This window comes from Pleurodeles waltl, chromosome 8 (assembly GCF_031143425.1).
Source record: "Pleurodeles waltl isolate 20211129_DDA chromosome 8, aPleWal1.hap1.20221129, whole genome shotgun sequence".
Taxonomy (NCBI): Eukaryota; Metazoa; Chordata; class Amphibia; order Caudata; family Salamandridae; genus Pleurodeles; species Pleurodeles waltl.
The window spans coordinates 1,526,078,601-1,526,096,844 of record NC_090447.1 but is presented as its reverse complement, the minus strand read 5'-3'; the positions used below and the strand labels follow the sequence as shown (position 1 = coordinate 1,526,096,844).

The 18,244-nt window shown below is 45.2% G+C and overlaps 1 protein-coding gene across 2 annotated transcripts in view; it reads right to left on the bottom strand.

Moving 5' to 3' along the window:
* Positions 1-11,173, bottom strand: part of LOC138248897 (zinc finger protein 850-like) — a 52,622-nt gene extending 41,449 nt beyond the window's left edge. The window contains exons 1-2 of one of the 2 annotated variants that reach the window (XR_011194659.1): positions 10,967-11,173; positions 4,331-4,813 (exon numbers count right to left, since the gene is read on the bottom strand). The gene's annotated coding sequence lies outside the window, so the exon portion shown is untranslated. Of the gene's footprint in view, positions 1-4,330; positions 4,814-10,966 lie in introns of those variants that run through there. The other variant, XM_069202874.1, reaches the window with a different exon arrangement.
* Between the last annotated feature and the right edge of the window lie 7,071 nt (positions 11,174-18,244).

Genomic DNA, 18,244 nt, shown 5'->3' with positions numbered 1-18,244 from the left:
TGGGAAAATGCGTTGGGACTGTTCTGAATTTTATATTGTTTGCAACTGAATGATACGGGGTATGTACAGTTCTATCTCCAATGGCTTATAATACATGTGTCTTTCTGAATCTCCGTTTATCGTTGTAAACTAATACCATTTTTTTTTTTAATCCACTTTTAGAGTCTGTCCACAAATATGTAGAGTGCCTTGAGCTCACACTTGTGAATGTTACACTATGTAATGACAATTTGAACTCTGCACAGTCATGATAATACAACTTTAAAAAGTATTTTATATGCACACGTAGTAAGAATCTCCTAAGCTACAGCCCTTTTATCAATCCCTATTTTATTCTGTTAAGGCTTGAAAAGATTTCAGATCAATAAACTCTAGAACTATCAAACAACAAAGAAATACCGTCAGTAAAGCAAAACAATTGCTAAACATTAATTAATTTATCTTTGTGCCACATGCTTAATTATAAATATGTTCATTCGTGTTGAATGCTCTTGTAATGAAAGCCCTCAATCAGAACTTCCTTCAGCTACTCCCAATAAGGTAAGGTACATGAGTAACAAAGGACAGCATGGCTGGCCCATGGGTCATACAATTCAGTCAAGTGGGGAGGCCTAGATTTAAGAACAGGGTACCTGAACCACAAGTGTGCAATTCTATGTCAGGACCATAGGCCCTGATTATGCTTCTCTTTCCTTACTTTATTTTTCTGCAGCCAATCAAAACTTAACACCGAAAACACTACATTTCCCATGAATACCTACAGTCACAAGTACCAATCATGGAGCCCACAGCACTACATAACTCCAAAAGACCCTCTTGAGTCCTCTTTCTTTGCTGCTTCGCAGCCAGTAAAGTGTCTCATCGCTTCCATATTGAATATTTTGTGGCAAAATATGCGCTTTGTAATTTAAGTATCATTCCTGTGTTTGCAGAGTATCACGCTGTTGTTAGATCACAGGTGCGCACCTGCTTTGTTCTTAGACTATTTTGCTGTGTTTTATATTTGGCAACTTATTCTGCTTTTTTCTGTTTGTTTGAGGGACCACTTCTGCCTCCTGGTCTCGCAGCATTGCCACACGGGTCTTCTTTTGTGGAGTGGGAGCGGGGAGCAAAGCTTCGGCCCTGCTCTCCTTCTGTTTTTCATGGGCCTGCTGTGCGCACATGGTTAGACTATTTTGCGGTTTGCTGTGTGTTATATTTGTTGACCTAGTCCTCTTTTTAGGTTGAACCTGGACAGCACCTGCACGATCGCTCAGCAACCTGTTGTACATGGTCTGTGGGGTTCAACTCTGCCTATTGCCTTTCATTTGTCTATGTGAGTGTACTAAAAAATCCTTTCTTCCAAGTGATTATTTTCCCTCCTTTTTCATTGTTTGTTCCCTCCCCTGGAGCAGGCCCCTCATTACTTGCATCATTCCAGCTGTCCCATTTTAGCAACTGTAAAAGGGACTACTTTTTCCTTTGCATAAGAGCACTGCTCACGAGTGCTCGATGTTTTCAGTCGCTCCGACTTATGTTTAAGTGAACAGGACTTTAATTCTTATCTCCTCACATCTGCTGTGCAAAGACCGAGATCAAATGTCAGACTCTGTTTTCGAGGTCATATTCTTCTTTGATTTCCAAGTGAGGGGATTTCCCCGTCCCACAAACCCATCCCGCTTCACTGCTCGAGCCGTCCATCACCCTCTCCCTTTTCAGTGGGTGTTCATTTTGTGAATACGTCTCAATCTTTTGCCCAGCTGAGCAATCTTCCCTTGCTCAAGTCTACAGTAGCAGCAGCAATGAGAGCTTTCTGGCTTGAGTCTGCAGTAGCAGCAACCAATGAGAGCTTGCAGTATGTGAACCAATCAGAAAGGTGCTTACATGATGGCATAAGTGAAGGCAAAAAACAGGAACAGGAATTACCTGTATTGTCTTGGAAGATAGTCATTTTAAGGTCAGGCGGATTATATGGGCAACATATTTTATGCTTTAGGCTCGGAGCTTCCAGCTCCATTTGAATTTATATAATCATTGCTTTGCCTGAAATTAAAATGGATGCTTTGAAAGTCCTCGATTCCCTGCCTTTAGTTTTCACATGCTGCCTTGAAGCAAAAATGTGATAAGCTGTTTCAACAGAAATCTGTCATGTACGCATGCCATTTCAAGAACACATGCAGATATATGTTTTTCATTTTATTTATCCTATTATTTGTCGTTAATTATTTAAATCCCTCATGGTGGTGATGCCACCATGCTGTGCTTGTTAGTAGAGGTCGGGTTACTGAAACTGGTCTGTTGCCATGCAGCATCCGTTTTCTAGCTGTGTTTGCTGGTTCTCCCATTTTCACATTGGCTAATTCCTTACATCGGAGTTATGGAGGCGCTGGCTCTCCGACTCTTCGAGATCGAGGCTGTTAAATTCTGCAGCTTCAAGATTAGGAGCGGCATCCTTGCTCCATCCTACTTCGACCTGCGCAGAAGAGAAGACTGGGTCTGTTCAGGCAGCTGGAGGTTTTAATATTGCAACGTGATTTAACAGAAACGCAAGGTAAGAAATGTAATTGGTTTATTTTAGAGCCCTCCAACTGGAATGGACATTAAAGCTAGGGGTTTTCCGGTTGTAATGGAGTTGCCTTCTAGGCGATGCCACAAATATTAGGGAATACCGTATCCCTGTGTTTGCTGATCCACAAACTTTGTGTTAAAACCTGCAATGATTTTAACAATTGGATTGCATGTTACATTCAGTTGTTCGTACTACGAGCATACCCCTCCCAGTTGCTTAACCAGACTTGCACATTACCCTGGGATGATAGGGTCCTCTGCAGCAATGCAGGATGCACATTCATAAAAAGCATATTGTGGCAGCAGTGTGTTCAAAGGAGCAGAAACAGTATTAAGTATCTCAATTAAGTCACTAGAATGGTAATAAAGTGGCCCAGAAATAAATATTATTAAAGACAGAACATCAATGCTTATTGTTTTGTAGCATTTGTATGGTGCTTTAATTCCCTTCTGATCCCCCAAAGCACTTTCTGGGTGGCTGAGTAAGACGTTGTTTAAGTTAGTTTCCAGCAGGGGTTGGTATAGTCACGAAAAACAACATACTGTGTTGTACATATCAGCCAGCTGGCAGGAATACCAGGAATGCCCTCTCAGGCCCAAGGAGGGAGATATGCACCTTCCGCAAGCCAAAACATGTATGTACACATGCACATACAATATGTGCCACAACCTCAACTTGCAATGTGTAAGGCCCCTGGGTCTACTCACTTGAAGTCCAAATAGGCAGTAACTCTTCCAACCAATGAATAGCACCTGGGCCCTGCTAATGAAACACTGCCAATAAATCCATCACCCCCAATAGATCAAATGAATTTGTATACGCTTTCCAGAGAGGATCTATCAGAGTCAGAATTTGTTAATCGAGTGGGAAGCAGTAAGGTAAAGTGACGCCTGTTGTGATCACACCTGGATTTTCACGACTCCAAAAGCTTGCAGCTTCCAAAATCCTAAACTTATTGTTTCTTTAATGAACTGCAGTAACAGGGGGCCCGGCTTTACTTCTCAGAAGTGCTACGTAACTCTCTGCAGGGGGCGCACATTTGAATTTTATGTCTACTGGAGCTGTGGTGTAGGCAACCTTGGCCATGGCTGAGGGAAGAGAGTTGAAAAGCCTCACTGGATCAGCTTTGTGCAGATTCTAGAGCTTAGTTAGGCACCATATGAGATCCAAGACCACACGCTACTACCTGCCAACTAGCTCTGGTTAGGGCAACCACTATTGTGCATCGTAACTATAGCAGATTACTGAAGAGAACCATCATAACTGGGTGAAACGCAAATGGATGACTTAGGGGGGATAACAGAGTAAAGGATATTCAGGTCATGTCATACTTCAAAAGCAAGATTTGTTTTCTCTGTTGCCACCAATAATGGCTCTTAATTTCCTCTCAGGCATTACAGGCTCAAAACTAAGATTCACACTGAATGGCTGTAGAATGGCCTCTACTTCCATGCAACAGAGGGTTCCATGGTCATAAGCACTTACTTGGTCTTCTACCGTGCTTCCTCGTGAATTAGCTGATGCACCCTGCTTGGCACTTCACCCATAGGGGTTGTCTGCTCCACCTACTACACTCTTCTTCTGTGCCAGGAATTGCACTTATCTAGCTGTTCATACCCCCCAGCCACTTATCACAACTGTCTCTTCCTGGCCTGCACTCTTCCCAGACCCATTTTTACAAAATTAAAAGTACAATATAGCATTACTTGTTAGACCCAGAACCACGGCCACATCAACAGCAACTGGTGAGTCAGTAAGAAGAGCGAGCAAGCGAGTGAGGTGTCTCAGTGAGTGGGATTTGTTTATTATCTCAGGGCTATAGTGCAAATGGCTGACATACACTACCACTGGTTGCAATAGCCATCTGTCAGTACATGAACACATTAAAAACACTGTATAGTAATTGTATAGCTCTTCAATCCCTGGCGGCACAGCACTCAGGTTAATGGGCTGCATGGCTACACACTTATAAGGTCCGAAAGGCGAGAACTATTGCCTATTTGCTGTCTCTCGCCCAGGTGCCACTCTTTTTCCCCTGTGCTCCATGTAGCTCTGTCTCAGTGTCGTCTTCTCCCCATACTTCAGGGTCGTTTCTGTTCTGTTTCGCAATTCCTTTTGCTTCCCCCAACCCTCGCCCTTCGTGTTGCCTCCACCATCACAGCCGTCCATGCAGCTTCTGCCCCCGTGGCACTCCATGTTGCTTTTTTTCCACGTGTGTCCACTGTGCTTCTTCCACCCCATGCACTCCGTGTTGTTTCGAAAAGCCTTAATAAAATGAAACACTCTTTTTATTTAGATCGGTGAAGCTGTACAGCATCATTAAAAACCCTTCCCAAGCCTAATAGGGTCCAAAGCACAGCGATTAGTATGATATTGGGATTGTCAATGAAAATAAATATTGCAGATCATCAATGGCCATGCCAAACAGCTCTCTATAATGCACTGCTAGAAGCTTTCGCCTTTAGATCGAACTGTTCTATGCTTTTAGCTATTAAAGCATAAAGTCTCTCGCTGTGAATCTGCACATGGGTGCACCTCTTTAACAAACCCTTTAGTTTGGGGGATCGGGGAAGATGTAGGAGAGGTGATCACTGAAGCACTGCTGCAGAGGCAGTCAGTGGTAAAATGTATGTTCTTAAATGCACAAATATCTTGAAATGTGCTTTTTATTTTTACCCATAACACTGCTTTATTAAGCAGCAACCTCAATTAGGAAGTTGAGAAATCTGGAAAATTAAACCCATTTCTATACACAGCACAAATTCACAGCCACACAATTCAACACCACCAAACATAAAAAATAATTACTCTCTACATAATACCACTCATTGCAACATGATTCAACTCCACATAATTACACTACTCAATACCACGTAAATACAACCAACATAAAACCACTATGCCACGTAGCAACAATCCACATAGGCTCCACACAATTCCAATTAGCATAATTTCACTCAACGGTACACAGTTCCATGCCACACAATTCAACTCCACACATTTCCATTCCACAACTCATCATTTGACAACAAAACACATAATTCAACTCAGCAACATACTAACACAACATACCACATACATCCAATCCACACCACTGAATCCCACATCATGGCACAAAACTCAACAGACCCTCACATAATTAAACTCCACTAGATACCACTCCACAAAATACCAATCCACATAATTCCATTACACTGAACATCACATAATTACTATCCACATAATTCCACTGCACACCATGGCACATAATTCCACTACATAAATCCACTCCACACCACACTAGTCCACGCCACACAATTCCACAACAAACAATTCCAATCCAACTCACATAATTCCACTCCATTCCATAACACATAGCTAAAAAGACACTGCTATTTACAACACCAACAGCTCTAACTCTGCTTGTCTGAGGGACCACTTTGGCCTCCTGGCATTGCTGCGTGTGTCTTTTTTCATGGAGTGGGAGTGGGGGGCAGGGACATGTAGGCTATTTCGACCCCAGTGTTCTTTCTGTTTTTCACAGGCCTGGTGTGCATGCATGCATGCCTTCTCCCCAGGTGGGCGGCTCAGTGCAGCACTGCACAGCTTCTAATAATGTACAGGCGGCGCATTTACCACACGTGTGCCTTTGGTCCTGTGAGCTCCCCGGCGACACTCTGCTTGAGTTGATTATAAGGGACTGGAAATAACTCAGAGGTGTTTACAGAGTTATTTTATGCATGCCTGGGGTTCTGAGATACTTTAAGTGGCACTCCCCCTTGATAATTCGTTCTTTCAGAAGTTGTATAGATTTTCTTTTCTTTCCTGAGGTGCACATTTATCTGCTTGACAGTCAATAGCTATGCATGATCCTTTTAAAGGGGAAATGGATCAGTACTTTGACGACACTGAGGGGTCTTTGAGCAGGGTTTGGTGGAAGATAGATGCTGGAATGCAACCATCAGTAAATAAGGCTCTAGTTTGGACTCTGGGCCCTATTACCCAAAGGCTGCGTAGTCACGTTAGTCAACCAGGTTGGATCCCTGTTCCCCCGTCTTTCACCTGTAGGGAAGACCCTCTATGCAGGCAAGGAAAGACCAAAGAGAAATCTGCCAAGGGTCTCCACTCTGTCGCATTTGAAAAGCTTGCAGAGTCTCTTTCGGGGGATCATGCATATAGTTCTCTGTCTGATAGGGCTTCTTCCCCTCCACAAAAGCTTGAGGATTCTGATTCCTCTAACTCTGATAGCTCTGAGCACGAAGACAAGCTTCTCCCCAGCAAACAAAAGAGCAAAGTGTGCAGGAAGAATCCAAAAACATCTTAAAATGCTGGATTTTTAGCCAACAGAGATTATTCACCCATGGTCCACCGCCTGGCTCTCTCCAAAAGAAGTAGCTGACTATTGTCCAGTCCCATATTCACCAGGATTTTGACAAGAATATCGGGCGGGACTACAGGCAGAATGCCCTACGTCAGATCTCCCAGACAAGGTGACTAAAACACCAGAGGAGACACCTCCATGGTTACATTTCCTTAAAAATATTGAAGAGATCCCAAGAAATGACTTGAATGCACCTGGTGCAACTGCCAGGATAAGTTACTGGACATCACCGCCCCTTACACAAAGATCCTGGAGTAGGCGCTCTAGGCCAAGGATTCTGCAACCCCCATAGATTCTGATATTTTGGTGGGATGGGCAGAAAGGGCTGTGTGTCAGCTTGGATTGTTTGTCTAGATTTAAAGGACACACACTTGACCATCCTGATTTCTTTTCTCCTCATCGTCGTTTTCTGCCGTTTCTGTGGCTAGGTTGTTGCTATGAATTCAAGGTCCTTCCTTTTGGCCTCTCCTCCCCAATGTGATGTTTCAAAAAGATCATTAAGCCGTTGGTAGAGTCCCTTCGAGCAAGGGGGTACGTACGCTTGATCGTCTACCTGGATCACATCATTATTATGGCCCAGAATCCTCAGACAGTTAGGTCTCCGTTACAACGGACACTTCTCCTCCTTTACGATCTGGGCTTCATTATCAATCTCCAGAAGTCCGTTCTTGTCCCAGCTCAACGTCTGGAATTCCTGGATTTTTAGAGAGACTAGGTCTTGACACAGATAGTCATGCTCCCCTCAGAAGATCTGGAATATCAAGAAGGAGTTGAGGTATGGGTTGTGCAAACAGATAATATCCTTGAGGTGATAGCTCGCTTTGAAGGGCTTCTTCGATCCAAGCCATACTCGTGGGTCCTCTAAATTACAGGGCCCTTCAATGGCTCAAAATCCAACACCTCTAAAAGGGTCTTAGTTACTTGGAACAAGTGAATTTCTCAGAGGAAGTTAAGACATAAATGTCAAGGAGGCTTGATCACATGGAGGCCTGGAGCAGCAGAGTGTACTTTGGCTCAGCTCCAGAAATGGTTACAGAATCGGACGCCAGCTGGTGTGGCTGGGGGGAGAAATGTTGCATGATCTCCACAGGAGGCCTTTGTTCCAAATCGGAGCTGTCCCTTCATATCAATTGTCTGGAACTACTTGCAGGGTCTTTTGCAATTCAAAGCCTCTCTCCGGACAAGACGGATTGTTCCATCCTTGGACGGGACCTAATCCCATCTTCTTGCAGAGATAATCAAAGACTTTTGCCTTCAACATTGCTTGTCGGTGGTGGCCGAGAATTTCCCAGGCCAGTGCAATACTGCTGTGGATTGGCACTCCCACCAACTACAGGATTTCAGCAACTGGAGACTTCACCTGAAGGTCTTCCATGCGATTTAACATAGATGGGGCCCATGCATGGTGGACTTGTTCACTTCGACCAGCAAATTCCAACCTTTTTTCAGTTGCTGCCCAGATGAGAGTCACAGATGCCTTCCTTCAGGACTAGCTTCCCGACCTGAGCTATGTGTTTCCCCACGTTATGATGATTCCCAGGGGTTCTTCCCTAGGTGAGGTAACAGAGATGGTTCAAGTGCTCTGTTCTGGGAAGCCCAGGCAAGGTTTCCGGTAGCCCTTGAATTGGCATGTGCTTGCCCGGTCTGGATTGCGTTCCATTGGAACCTGTTGCTGGACCCAGTGAGTCAGCCACCCCCTCTGATCCTCTCAGGACACCTCTCGCTATTGGCCTGGAAGGTTTCCAGGAGAGAGAGTCTCCCAGACATTTCGCAGAACACTGCAGCCTTCATCGGGCAGGCCTAGTCTGCTGCTATACACAAACGTTATGCCTCAACTTAGCGGCGTTGGTGAGGTTGTGCCATGAATGGAGTACTGCTCCTGTTGGAGTGGATTGCTATTTAGTAGTAAACTTTTTATCTTCTTTAGCGTCTGCTGGTATGGCACAGTGGTCAGTTAATTTAAGGTCCACAATTTCTGCTGCAAGCCCATTGGTAAACATCCGATAGTATGCAAGCTTTTACGTGGAATGTCAGAGCCCCTTCAACTGAACTATTCCATTCTATGCAATGTCAATATTCTTCTAAACGTTTTAGAGAATTGACTAGATAATAAGTATTTACAGCACAAGCAGCTGTCGGCCAAATTGACGATGCTTTTATGCTTAATTTCCTGCAAAAGTGCTAGATCTTTCTGGTGGAGTGTTCTCTCCTGAAGGAAGCTTTGTGTGGTACAATGTTACAAACGCTCTTCATGCCTGTAGCAGCTGCCACCTTAGCCAGGTGGATATGTTGGCTTTTGTCAGAGGCTGGGTTTGATACTTTCATTTTTGGAGCACATTCATCTGGGGGGAGGAGGGACCTCGAAGGCCTTTTTCTTAGGGCCCAGGTTGGATGACATCCTGAAAGCAGCAGATTGGTGATTCAAGTCCACTTTCAAGTCTTTTTATTATAAGCCTATTGTTGATGTTGACTCAGTAGTGGTGGTTCAGCTTTGAACAAGCATAATCGGGGCCTACGATACAGACATAGGATACATTTTTAAAAAATTATATCATTCGCAATAAGAATTTTCAATTCTATTAAGGACAGGGAGGCAAAGATTATCCTACCCTAGGCCATGTCTGTATATGTGCTTATACTGCTTACATTTGCAGATTGCTATTGTAATTTATGCCAACCCTGTTATTTATATTTGGTTATTGAATTCTCAAATATATTTAGCCTCTAGACTACATCTTCTCTTTTTTCGCCTTCTCCTCGCAGTCTTTTCCCTTAGCTGAAGAAATCAGATGGATGGTTTGGAGGCACTATGTGATGTGTGTAAAGTGTGTGTGTGTGTGGGGGGGGGGGGGGGGGGGGCTGAGGTAAATATCGAAATGGATGTTGCCAGGTCTGTGATGTGAACATTATATTTTCAGAGAGCTACTGCACCTTTAATTACAATATCTATGATCTATTTGTATTTACCACATTAAAAGCTTTGACTTTCTATTAGAACATGTGAACGTGTTAGCAAGAAAGGAGTTGGAAGGACATGGAAACCAAGGCTGTCCCAGGTTCGATATAAAAGTATGGTAAAGTACAATACAACTCGCTGTTTTTCTACTAATTACCATTTTTATTCATGAAGTGCCTTGTACCTCAGTTTAAGTGAGGAAGAGTCATTTTACCGAGCACGGAAAGATGAAAGGCTGAATAGAGTCCACTTACAGGCTGAGCTTTAAGTGGTTCGGGTCCTGCCAGTGGTAAGCTAAGTTAAGTAAAAAAAAAAAAGGTGCTGAGATGGGACCTCATCAGACTCTTCATTTAACCCCTTGCCTTAGGTGTGGAAAAAAATCTTCACTAGGGGCCACTACCAGCCCTTGGTGTAACCCTGGAGACTCCTTTCTTATGGAAGCTGCCACGAAGGAGCTAATCAGAAGATCCGATCACTTGCTAGTGTTCTAGTGAAAGTGCACGTCGTGGGGATCCGCAGCAGGGCTGGAGGTGTGAGGGGGACAGCACAGGCTTAGGATCCACGTGTAACAGGTCTGCAGTGACTAATGCTGTTGCATGGGCAGCTGCAGCCGAGTATTACCAGCTTCTAAAAGTAAGTATTTTACAGAGAGTTTGAACGTTTATAAGGGAGTGGTGCAGCCATTTCTCTGTATCACAATTACAGAACTGAAGCATTTTCAGTATTATTCACCACACAGTCGTTGTTACTCACTCTTGTGCAGCTCACGCCACTGAAAAGGAAATAGCCTGGGCTAGTTTTAAGTGCAGGCCTGATGTTCTATCAGATCTATGGATGCAAGAGCAGCAAGAGCACAAAACACCCGCCAGGCAGCAGGAATGTTTATCTTAGATGTTTAAGCCACGCACTTTAGTACACAGGTTATCCCCCTTTGGAATCCCCCAACCCCTGCTCTTTCAACCCATGTAAAGCCCTGCCTGCAGGTACAGGGCCTCGGCTTCCCTCTCCCCCATGCCGCCGATAAACCACAGCCCCGGAGCTGGACCTCTGCAGAGGCCTCGGGGCAGCCGGCTCCGGGGAGATGCCCCCGACAGCCTCCTACCTGAGCAGAAACCTCGCAGACCTCCCCGGACTCCCTCTCCTGGGGCTGGAAAACACCAGAGAAAGATACAACCCCCTCTGAAGCTGCTGGGCTTGTCGGCATTCGCTGCAGCTCTCTGCCCTCTGACCCGGAAGAGGAAGCCCGACCCAAAAGGAAATGTGGTAGACAGCAGCTGGTTTCAGCCTCGAGGCCTCAACAGGGTCCTTAGTCCTTTGTCTCTTTCAGTGACTCTCAGGCTCGCAGTCCCGTGACCTCCTCTTCCGGGTCAGCGAGGGCAGCGGCAGCACCAGCAGTGAAGGCCGTCACTTCCGGCCTCTTCTTCCGGCTCCAGCAGCTGTACGGGGGGAAGGATCCTGTGTCTGTGCGGAGACCTTCATTTTCTGAGGCCGGAGACCCCCTCAGGCCTAGGATTGTCATCTTCACCGTCCCTGGGGTCTGTGGAGGTAGGAGTCCGACTCTCCCTGTCCAACCTCTCCTCTTCCTGTCCCAGCTCTCCCTTCATCTTCCGAGGCCGCAGACCCCCTCAGGTTTGGGATTGTCATCTTCACCCTCACAGGGGACCTGTCTGTGGAGGTAGGAGTCTGACTGTCCCACTCTCCCTGTCCTCCTCTCCCTGTCCCACCTCTCCCTTCATCTTCTGAGACCGGAGACCCCCTCAGGCCTCGGATTGTCATCTTAACCATCCCGGGGACCTGTCTGTGGAGGTAGGAGTCCGACTGTCCGACTCTCACTGTCCCACCTCTCCTCTCCCTTCATCTTCTGAATCTTCTCAGACCAGACACCCCCTCAGGACTCGGATTGTCATTTGTACCGTCTCCCGGGGAGGGATCTGTGAGCGGGTGTCTGTGGAGGTAGAAGTCTGACTGTCCAACTATCCCTGTCCCAGCTCTACTCTCCTCTCCCTTCATCTTCTGAGGCCGGAGACCCCCTCAGGCCTGGGATTGTCCTCTTCACCGTCCCTGGGGTCTGTGGAGGTAGGAGTCCGACTGTCCCAATCTCCGTGTTTCACCTCTCCCCTCCCTGTCCCACCTCTTCTCTCCCTTCATCTTCTGAATCTTCTGAGCCCTGACACCCCCCAGGCCTCAGATTATCATCTTCACAGTCCCCGGGGGAGGGGAGGGGTCTGTGAGCGGGTGTCTGTGGAGATGGCTGTCTGACTGTCCACCTCTCCCTGTCTCACCCCTCCCTGTCCCATATTGCCATGCAGAATGCATTTCTCAGCAATTTCTTTACGTTTTGTGCTTTAAGAGCTTTCATTTAGGAGGCTGTTTACCTTGTATGTAGTTGCCTAAAAATGAAAGACCGACAAAAAAGTTCTAGAATATTATATCCTTGTTTCTGTTCAAAGGCAGAAATGAGTATAAGTATTGGACTGCTGACCCTATAACTTCAGATTACTTCTTGATCAAGAGGAACCTCTGCCAAGGAGAAGAGCTTGATGCATGAGGAGGACCTGCCACTTTGCCTGTTGCTTTGCTGTGCTGGCCTGCGGCTGATGCTTCTGCCTGAAGAGGAAAATGACTGGACTTTGCTTTCTGAAATCCTGCTTATGAAGTTTATCCTAGGGCGTAGACTGAGCTTGTCCCCTGTTCTGAAGTCTCAGAGCCATCAAATACTTCATCTGCCAGCACTTGGGCTCTCTTGCTGAGACCCCTACCCTGCCAAGTGGTGCCACATCTAGTACCTGGGCCCTTGAAAGGAGAAGCTGGTGAGCCCAAGGTAAAAATCCACATACCGGAGCCGAGCTGCAGAAAAATCGACGCAGCTCCTGCACTGTGACCGAAAAATCGACACAGTGCCTATGAAATCGACGCATTGTCAGTTCAGTGCAGATTCTTCGCTGCCATATGTCTGGATTTTCCACGCACCATCCCTCGGTGTCAAATCTTCAACATCACCACACACACCCGAGTTACTTGTCCAGAAATCGACGCCCCCCCCGCGAGGAAAGAATCGACACATCGCTTATCCAGCGGAGAAAGAATTGACGCAAGGCCTCACTTGCGAGTAAGGACTCGATGCATCGCTTGCTTTTCTGACGCACGCTCGCCCGTGCTGCTTTATTTTTGACGCATGCCAGATACTTTGTGCTAAAACAATGCTTCCATTGATTTTTATGGATTAAGACTCTTTACTTTAAAAAAATAATATCTTTGCTTGTGTAAGTTGGATTTTTGTAGTTTTGGTTTTGTTTAATTTAGATAAATATTGGCTATTTTTCTAAACTGGTGTGGAGCACTTTTGTGGTGTTTTCACTGTGTTACTGTGTGTTTTGATACAAATACTTTACACATTGCCTCTGAGATAAGCCTGACTACATTTGCCCAGCTACCAAGGGGGTGAGCAGAATTTATCTGAGCTGTGTATCTCCCTGACTAGAGTGAGGGTCCTTACTTGGACAGGCTGTAAACTGACTGCCAACTAGCGACCCCATTTCTAACACACACTAAAGCGTGTTAATTTAACCACTGTTGCGTCGTACTTGGCAGGGCTGCTTCTCTTACCGCCCCATCTCTCCTATTGTCACCTTTCCTTCCCCTTGGTCCACATCTCAACCCAGAGAGACCCTTTCTTTACTCAGCTGAGGAATTACTGAGGAGGTCCCTGAGAAGCAGACATTGAGGTTATCATCTTTCCTCAGGGTGGAGGTTAGGGGCTGCTATAGTCTGAACAACTGCCTGGGCCTCCCTTCTGCTCCCATTGTTGCTGTCTCTTCCATCTTTACCCTGACTGTGCACAGAAAATCCCTGCACAGAGACATCCTGCTGCTGCATGGAGCATGAGATACAGGCAGGGCAGGGCCTCATCTGTCACATGGTGGTATTTTAGATCCATATATGTAATGCTTTATAACACTTACAAGGTGCAAAAGCAACATTTCGAAGTGCATAATACACACATGCCAATGGCCCCGATTCAGGTGGGAGATTCACCATTTCTGAAGAAAAAAATGGCTTTATTTTGGCTCTCTCCTGCCTGAAATTGCTTATGCTTCAATAGAAGTCAATGTGAGAAATACATTCTCCCTATTCTTCTTTTAAAATCTCCCTCTTTCCTCTTCTAAAATGTTGGTATATACAGTTTTCCGTGGATGTGATATAAATGGAAGCGTTCCAAACCTATGTGAGTAGCTCTTTGATGCACGTGAGGACTAGCAGTATCTACTTATTTTTGCCACACTGCTGTGGATTTGATGTTAAAATGTGTGAGAAATGAGACTGTTTAGCCTTGGATGCTACTGTGTGGATGAGCACAAGTGTGTGAGCGAAGCATAACCTGAGTGGTAAATGGTTTGGTATTTCTGTGTGAACGACAGTTGTTATTTCACAGTCTATTACATTGGAAGTCATTACATCACATTCCTGAACCCTAAAAGCCCCTATACACTATCTGAACCATAACAAACTCATTAGTACTTGTATACACTACCCATCAGTGAAACCTAAAAAAATCTTTGCTACCCATACACAATCGATCCTTGAACCCTAAAGCCCGTACTACCCCTTTAAAATACCCAGTCCCGACCCAACATTGTATTATATTTGTGTGGATATATATGTGTAGTAGGCATACCTGCAAAGTAAAGGCCTGCAAAATAAAATCTTTAACCCCTTTAGTGCGGGCGTCGGCCACTGGCCGACGCACGCACTACTTCCCTGGTGGGGTCACGACCAGTGGGCGACACCGGGGAGGGAGTTTGAAATGCACCGAGTATTTTTTTTTTTTTTTTTTTGCCCTGGGAGACACTAAAGAGCTTCCGTGTCTCCCCCTGCCCCCCACCTGCCCCTTTGTGACAGGGTTGTTTTCCCCATTGGAGCAGGAAGCGGCCCCAAACGGCCTTCCCCGCGTTCGGGAAGGCCTCGTATGAAAGGGGAGACTCTCCCCTTTCATATGAGGCCTTCCTGAATGCGTTTCCTGGCCCCCGATCGTAGCACAGCTGCGATCGAGGGCCAGGAAACGCCACTAGACACCAGGGATTTCACTTGGGGGTGTCGGCCCCCCTAGGAAAACACCCCCCCCGGGCCATATTTTTAAAAATCAATGTTGGGGCCCCCTCATTGCGCCACCCCCAGGGGCTAATTTGAAGAAAAAAAAAACGAAATTGACAGGGGGTCGCCCATAGGCAGGACGACCCCCTGTGGGGGCAATTTTTTTTTTTTAGTAGTTGTAGGGTTTCCCTGGGGGGCATTTTGGCCCCAAGGAAACCCTACAACTACCAAAAAAAAAATATATATATATATCCATGTAGATAGATATATCTGTGTTTGTGTTGAATGGTGGGCACATTACTGATTTTCTTTTTGTGCTTTTTGTACCAACCTTTGCTGGTTTAATTTACCTGCATTTAATCTTTTTCAATAAATAGCAGCCGATGAAATTACTTAAAAAAGTGTTTTTTTGATTATTTTACCAGCTGGTTTTGGATGAAGTGCAGCCCTTGGTGTGCGATTAAAATGCACCAGTTTCTCTGAATATATATATATATATATATCACTTTTGTCAGTGCATGTGTGGTTTCCTTTGGGGCTGCAATTGGCCCTCAGGAAAACCAGACCCACATATAAAAGTGATCTATATATATTTGTCACCAGTTGTCTTGCAGTTGCAGCTTGCGTCTTCAAAGCAGTGCACATACTTCAACTGACGCATTTCAACTGTAGCTTTTAGGCAGCAATAAAGAAGTCAAGTAAGTCTTGTGATTATGTTTCTGCTACAAAAGGATCAGACTTTTGTCTAGTGGCAGTTTTAGTGCCATAAAGAAGCGCAGAAGGTTTATATGACTACCGCAAAGAGCAAATCTGTATTTTAAGTAAATAGCTGAGTACGTTAGTGAAGTCAGCCACTACCTGCGCTATAATACAAATGAAATGTATGTGCGGGGTGGGGGGTGGCTATGGAGAGATGAAGAGCACGTTTGCTGGATGGTAATGAGGGAATCCGAGGAGGAGGACATGGGAGTGGGAGCACCAATAATGATTGTTGGACTGGGCGCAGGAGGTGCTAAAGACTGTGACGAATGGTATGTGACAAGGTGTTTGAGTGTCTTGAAAGAACGTGCTGATTGAGGGAAGAAGCGCAGGTAAGGTGGCCTCTACTGTTGCACGTATCACACACACACACCAGCAATTTTGTGACTGTCTATGTAGGCTAGTGTTTTAGAGCAACAGTTTAGCCAATAGGAGAGATGGCATCTTGATGGATGACTGCTGCTGACGTCACTCTGGTTATAGAGGACAGCTCTGACATAGGATCAGAGACTGAGACAGCAGATACTGAGACAGCATCTGAGGGATAGGACAATGGCGCATACTCTGGGAGTGATTTTTCAGTTGGAGGAGTCCCATTGGATAACTCCTTCCAGTAAATTGTGAGGGAGGTGATGAGGGGAGTCCTGTTGTCCCTTCGCAAGCACAGTCTGTGCAACAGGGCAGTAGTGGGTTAGCCCAACCCAGAGAGCAGGTGAATGCGGGGGCAAGCACAGAGAGGGTGCTCTCTTGGGAGCTCCCCAATTTAGTTCAGCCCCAAATTCCACTGCCCAAATTGTATTGTGGAGACATCAAAATTATCTATCACAAAACAAACTGGTTTTGTAGGACAGGCACCTGTGTTTTTGGTCCTGGGTTCGGCGGCTATATAGGGAAACATACTAAACCCAAACATTTCTGGAAACTAGACATCCGGGGGAGTCCACAGAGGTGTCCCTTGTGTGGATTCCCCAAAGTTTTCTTACCCAGAATACCCTGCAAAGCTGAAATGTTGAATAAAAACTCTACTTTCCTTGCATTTCTGTCACACAAACTATAGGAATATGCTGCGATCCACAAAATTCCTACCACCCATTGATTCCTCACCTGTCCTGATAAAAACACTACCCCACTTGAGTGCCTATACCTAGTGCCTGTGTAAGGAATGGATCACCCCAGGGTCACAGTTGCCTCATGTAAGTACCAACATTGACCGTTGTGTGATCTATTCCTGTCCCGGGCACTAGGCCTACCCACACAAGTGAGGTATCATTTTTATCGGGAGACTTGGGGGAACACTGGGTGGAAGGAAATTTGTGGCTCCTCTCAGATTCCAGAACTTTCTGTCACCGAAATGTGAGGAAAAAGTGTTTTTTGGCCACATTTTGAGGTTTGCAAAGGAACCTGATCAGAGCCCCACAAGTCGGCCCATCCTGGATTCCCCTAGGTGTCTAGTTCTAAAAAAAATGTACAGGTTTTGTAGGTTTCCCTAAGCGCCAGCTGAGCTAGAGGCCAAAATCTACAGCTAGGAACTTTGCAAAAAACACGGCAGATTTCAATGTAAAAATGTGATGTGTCCATGTTGCCTTTCCTGTCGCATGCATTAGGCCTACCCACGCAAGTGAGGTACCATTTTTATCAGGAGACTTGGGGGAACACAGAATAGCACAACAAGTGTTATTGCCCCTTGTCTTTCTCTACATTTTTTCCTTCCAAATGTAAGACAGTGTGTAAAAAAGACGTCTATTTGAGAAATGGCCTTTAATTCACATGCTAGAATGGGCACCCCGGAATTCAGAGATGGGCAAATAACCACTGCTGCTCAATACCTTATCTTATGCCCATTTTGAAAATACAAAGGTTTTCTTCATACCTATTTTTCACTCTTTATATTTCAGCAAATGAATTGCTGTATACCCGGTATAGAATGAAAACCCATTGCAAGGTGCAGCTCATTTATTGGCTCTGGGTACCTAGGGATCTTGATGATCCTACAAGCCATATATATCCCTGCAACCAGAAGAGTCCAGCACACGTAACAGTATATTGCTTTAAAAAATCTGACATTGCAGGAAAAGGTCACAGAGTAAAACGCTGAGAAAAATGGCTGTTTTTTTCAGCTCAATTTCAATCTTTCTTTTTTCCAGCTGTTATTTTCTGTAGGAAAACCTTGTAGGATCAACACAAATGACCCCTGGCTGAATTCGGAATGTTGTCTACTTTTCAGAAATGCTTAGCGTTCCGGGATCCAGTATTGGTTTCACACCCATTCCTGTCACTAACTGGAAGGAGGCTGAAAGCACCAAAAATAGTAAAAATGGGGTATGTCCCTGTAAAATGCCAAAAATGTGTTGAAAAATGTGGTTCTCTGATTCAAGTCTGCCTGTTCCTGAAAGCTGGGAAGATGGTGATTTTAGCACCACAAACCTTTTGTTGATGCCATTTTCAGGGAAAAAACCACAAGCCTTCTTTGGCAGCCATTTTTCCCATTTTTTTGAAAAAAACAAAATTTTATGTGTATTTTGGCTAATTT